The sequence below is a fragment of the Sciurus vulgaris genome (genome assembly GCF_902686455.1).
Source record: "Sciurus vulgaris genome assembly, chromosome: 4".
Taxonomy (NCBI): Eukaryota; Metazoa; Chordata; class Mammalia; order Rodentia; family Sciuridae; genus Sciurus; species Sciurus vulgaris.
This window is the reverse complement of record NC_136464.1, coordinates 27304970-27310969: the sequence shown is the minus strand read 5'-3', so window position 1 is coordinate 27310969 and position 6000 is coordinate 27304970.

The window sequence follows — 6000 nt, the reverse complement described above, 5'->3', positions numbered from 1 at the left end:
AAAGTCCTGGTTTCAGATCCAAGGTCAATCACTAATGAGCTTTAGCACTTTGGGCAAATTGCTTAATTCCTTTGAGCCTTAGTTTCAAAGTCAATACAATGGAGTTGGTAGTACTGACCCTTCAGGGCTGTTGTGAGGATCAGAAACAGTATATTCCACATGCCTAGGTCCTAGAGGGCACTCGATAAATGGGGAGAATGGTTATTGCTCTTCTTTCCCCTCCCTGTGTCCTGTGGCTACAGGCCCCCCTGGCTGCTGGCAGGCCCAACCCTGACAGCTCCAGCAGCCCATTGGAGTAAGTAGAAGCAGCTGGGAGGGGGGTGGGGAAGAAGGGAGAGGAGGGGACAGCTTGAGTGACTGCAGGCCAGCCCTGAGGGCCTCAGGGGGAATATTGGCCATAGCCACAGGTGCACCAATTACTCTCCCCTTAAAGAAAGCCTGGGGTGCACTTCCCCTCGCTCCCCTCTCGCTCAGCCCTGACCTCTGGTTCTGCACAAGGCAGTGGAGGCAGCTCCGCGGCACCAGTCTGCTGGCTGGTCGTTTGTCTTCAGTTTCATAGCCTCCCTGAGGCTCCCAGTGCTTTGCAAGTTTTCTCTCCCTTTCCAGCCACTTCCCAGTTAGCTGCTGAGCCTCTTTGGGGCAGCTCGGGTTTCATTCCTGGGAGCTTTGTTCCAAATGGAAGTTTCTGGTTGGAATAATCCCTGGGTGTGAGTGGTCAGTGCAGGAAGAGACAGGAGCTGCTCTGGGAGGTCATGGGAACAGCCCAATAGCCCAGGTGCTCTGAGGAGCGAGCAAGGCTTGGCTTCTCAGCCTGGAGGCACTTTTTCCTCAGGGTCCCTGGACAATAGTTCTAGAGCCCACCCACCTCTTCCCCAATGGAGGGTCCTCCCATTATCTTCTGGATGCCCAAAAGAACCACAAAGGACTCAGACCCTCATCTCCTTTGTCATCTGTCTCAGATGAGACATCAGGCATGATGAGAAGAGGTTCTTGGTCTCACCTTCTGTGCTTCCCCACTCCAGGCCACTGAGCCTTGACCTTCTCAACTTGTCTTGCCTTCTCTGGGAGTCAGGGAGAGGGGAGGCAAGGCCAGTTCTGAGGACCAGGGTATAAGAACTTACACATTGGTCCCCCCAAGAGCAAGCAGGAAAACTCTCTCCATTTGTAGGCCACCACCTCATCTACCCTTCTTGGTTCTCACAGGTGGGACTTAAGGGACCTAGACCTTTGGTGGCCACACTACTTGAATGGGTGGAAGGCTGAGGGACAAGTCAGGCCTCATGTGCATGCAGGACTTTACCCTTTATCTATGCAGCTTCCTGGTGACCGTAGGACCTTGGGCTACCAGAACTGTTTCCCCAGGAAAGCAGGACGCCTGGAGACTCTGACTTCCTCATAGCTTCTCACTGTGCCATCAGATGACATCACTTGCAAACCTGATCTCTCAGGGTCTTTGCTCACATGGCCCAACTCCTCCCCCAGAGTCCCTTGTCACAGTAACTACCTTGCTAGGAACCATGGTTAAGCATCTAACCAAGAGGGGTAGATGGGGTGGTGGCCTGCAAGAGCCCTGCCTCACCAGACACTATACATACTTGCACCAACTCTAATCCTGAAAACTCTGTGTGGTGGAGTGTTCTCTCCATTTTGCATGTGAAGGATTTGGAGCTTAGAGACATAATACAAGTTGCCCAAATTACACAGGTAGGAAGTGACAGAGCTCTGACTCCAAAACCCTTGCTCCTAACCCTCACATCAAGCCACTTTGGATTTCTGGCCATTCCTCTGAATTCCTTCTCTCTGGTTGCTGAGCCCTGGGGTGGGGCAGGGCTGCCACATCAGTGTGGGGCAAATTCCAAGGGTGGGGGGCAGAGAAAGAACATGGAAGACCCTCCTTCCTTTCCTTTCCCTCTTTGTCCACCCCACTGATTTGATGGAAGTGCCCCAGGTGGAGGCCTGCTTCCCAGAGCAGGCTTCTGCAGAAGGCCTGTCACCAACCCCAGACCTCCCATCCCTCACCACCTGTGCACACACCCATCTTCCTGTGTTCAGATGCAACACAAGACTCTGCTCCTCTTCAAGCTCAGCACAAGCCTCTCACTTTTTTAGCTTTTTGGTCACTTGGTTCACCTGTGCTCTAGTGTTTATTCAAAGCTACCAAAATCACACCTCACTTAAGGGCACCCTTAGAAGCCACTCTCCTCACTGGGCTGCCAGCATCCCTTCTCAGGAATCTCCTCTGTTACTTTGTTCAGGACCCCCACCCCCAGTTCCCCAGGGAGGATCAGACCTGGCTGAAGGGAAGTGGATGGAACTTGAGCCCAAGACAGAGCAGTTGGCCCAAACCCTGAGAAGCCTAAGACCCAGCATGCTGCTGACCTGGACTGTTCTATCAGAACTGAGATCAGGCAGATCCTACATGGTGTATTACCCAGCATGAATGTTTCATGAGTTTTTTCTTCATTACCGAGTGCTGGTGCAGAGGCTGGGAGGGGGAGGGTATAGCCAAAGCCCAGGAGAGACTGGGCAGAAGTGAGTTGAGAGGGAGTGAGATGTTTGTTATGATGGAATTTCTTTGTGAAAAAAAAAAAAATTTATTTTATTTAATTTATTTATTTATTTTGTTTTGGTGGTACTAAGGATTAGAAACAGGGGTGATCTACTACATAGCTTATATACCTAGCCCTTTTTATTTTTTATCTTGAGACAGGATCTCACTAAGTTGCTGAGACTGGTCTCAAACTTGGGATCCTCCTGCCTCAACCTCTTGAATCACTAGGATTATAGACTTGTGTCACCACAGCCAGCTCATGAAGAAAGATTTTGCAGGATTTGGTGATGTTTGTCAAATTGAAACATTTGAGACTGGAGATGTGACTCAGTGGGAGAGCACATGCCCAGAGTACTCAAGGCCCTGGTTCAATCCCCAGCACAGAAGAAGAAAAAAAAAAAAAGCAAAAGTTGAGTCAGAGACAGGAATCCTCCTAAAGGATTCAAGACATGGGTAAGATGTTTGGGAGACATGTGCATGTGGGCAGACGGAGAGACAGCTGGAATTTGGTGGTGACCCAGGCCACTCCCACCCCTGAAAGTCACTGACTGGTTCTCCAGGAAGCTTCCCTAAATCTCAGGACCAAAGTACCATGGCTCCTTACAGGCTCACTGTTTTATCACTCCTAGTTCTTGGACCTAGTTTACCAACCCTTTGGGCTCAAGGGAAGGGGTGGCTGCAAACCAGGAAGAGCTATGTCCAGGCTTCTCCTTGCTCCCTCAAAAAGGGTCCCTTATTCTGGTCTGGACCCTTATTCTGAGCACCTCCAGCCAGGCCCTAAGCAAGACGCTTTATGATTGGGGGCCTGCCCATGATCTCCAAGTGCTAATGCTTGTTCAGCATGGGATAGCATCCTCTCCTCCCATCATATACAGCCAAGGAAAGAAAGGAAAAGAAATACCAGCCCAGGGGTTCCAGTTTGTTTCACTAGTGCTGAGAGAGGGACTGAGGGAGGAGCCAGACTGCAGGACAGAGCCAGAACCTTGCTCAGCATCTGCCAGCCAGTGTAGGGGGATGGGGTGGGGGCTCTCGATGAAGGGTCAGCTCTGGGGCCTGCCCAGATGGACAGCTACTTCTTGAGGGTCAGCAAAAGATCCAGATTGGGAAGGGGGGCAACCAAAGAGACCTTACTGGCACAACGCTCCAGGGTAACATGGGACTTGGGGATCCCCCTGGAGTTCCTGCCAGCTCCCCATCTGTTTTGCTACCAGTTACTCCTCCTCTCTCCTCTGTTCTCTCTGGCTCTTAATTCCCCTTCACTCTCTCCTTTGAAGTTTCCTGGTTGCTATAGAAACCCAGAGGCAGCAAAGGAAGCAGAATTTTGGAAGGTTCTGAGATGTCCAGCCCAACAAGTCCTGCTTAGATGTCCATTTGTCCAGGCTTGGGATACTTTTACTGAAGCTTGAGAAAACAGACCTTGGGCTTTCTTAAATAGGCTTAGAGAAATCCCCATCCCAGGGTCATCCTGCATGTTCCTGGATACCAAGTACTCCCAACATGCCCTCTCCACTAAACAGCCTCAGGGTAATTCTTACTTTATCCATTGAATAGGGAAAGGGGACATTGTTCACCGACTGCCCAGAGTGTGCTAGGTGCTTTCCCTCAGGGAGCAAGTTACACAAATTACCTTCTTTCTTGGAAGGTAGAGCAGATAGACTAGAAGACAGTAAATTAATAAAAACCAAGAAAAACATCAGACAATGATGAGCATAATATAGAAAATAAAACAGAGAATGACAACAGAGATCCCCATCAGGTAGTCAGCCATTCACCAATCCAGAGGAAAAGCATTCCAAGTGTGGAGAACAGCAAATGCAAAGGTTCTGAGGCACAGATGGGCAGATAAAGCTGGGAGCAGTTGCCAGAGTGCCGCAGGAGAGTGGGAGAGTGGGTGAGCAGTGAGGTTGGATGGGCAGACCAGAGCCAGTGCATGTGGAAGACCATCTAGGTATGATGGGAGTAACTCAATCAGATTTGTGTTTTGAAAAGTCTGGCCTCTGAGTGTGGAATGGATCGTGGGGTGTATGAAGGGAACAAGGGAGAATACGTGGGGGCAGGGGCAACTGACATTGACTTGGAGCAGGGTGGTAGCAGCACACAATAGGGCAGCAGATGAACTAGACTGGAGAGATGTTCTGGAAGAGAAGACAGCACCTGCTGACAAGAGCCAGGGGTGGGGCTGAGAGAAGAATCCAGAAGGCTCCCAGGTTAAACCAACTGCTTTTTGGCCACTTCCTTTTGGTCCTGGGGTTGGTGGGGATTGGGTGGGGAAGACAGACGATGACAGGCAAATGTATCCTTAAGCTAGTATAGCAACAGACTCAAATTGTTCTTTCTCTTATATTGTCTGGATACAGAACTCTCTCGGTTTTCTTCCCACCCCTGGGCCACACTTCTTCCATCTTTACCAGGGTTCCCCTTCCCTCTGACTTTTAAATGTTTGGAGTACATCAAGGCTCAGGTGTGGATCTCTTCTCTTCTTTACCTCCACCCACTCCCTAGGGAATCCATTCTATTTCCTGGCTTTGAAAATCAACTGTGTGCTGCACACTTCCAATTTATATCTTCTGATAAGAACTCAACCCTAAATTTCAGACCCAAGCAACTACCCACTCAGCATCTCCTCTTGAATATTTAATCAGCTCAGACTTCACATGTTCAAAACCAAACTCCCATTTCTCTTCTCTACATCTGCCCCTTCTGGAATCTTCTTCACTTTAGCAAATGGAATCTTCATTCTTTGGTTTGCTCAAGCCAGAAACCTTGGAAATCCCTAGACTCCTTTCTTTTCCACATCCCAACACATTAGTGAATCCTATCATCTTTACCTGCAAAAAAATGTCCAAAATTCTAATTCGCTTTCACCACTCCCAATCTACTAGCATCTTTAATTATTCCAGTAACTTTATAACTAAAAAAATAATCTTGTTAGTTGCTCATGAAGACACACACCTGCAATCGTAGTGACTCACGAAGCTCAGGCAGGTGGATCACAAGTTTGAGGCCAGTCTCAGCAACTTAGGGAGACCTGTCTCAAAAATTAAAAAGGGCTGGAGGGCTGAGGAGATAGCTCAGTTGGTAAAGTGCTTGCCTTGCAATTCCAAGGCCATGGGTTCGATTCCCAGCACCACACACAAAAAAGGGCTGGGAATGTAGCTCAGTGGTAAAGGTGCCCCTGGACTGGGCACGGTGGCACATACCTATAATCCCAGTGTCTGGGGAGGCTGAGGTAGGAGAATCTCGAGTTCAAAGCCAGCCTCAGCAAAAGCGAGGTGCTAAGCAACTCAGTGAGACCCTGTCTCTAAATAAAATACAAAATAGGACTGGGGGTGTAGCTCAGTGGTTGAGCACCCCTGAGTTCAATCCCTGGCACCAAAAAACAAAAAACTTGAAATGGGCTGCCATCTCACTGAGAGGCAAAGCTGAAGTCTTTTCAAGGGCCCTGTATG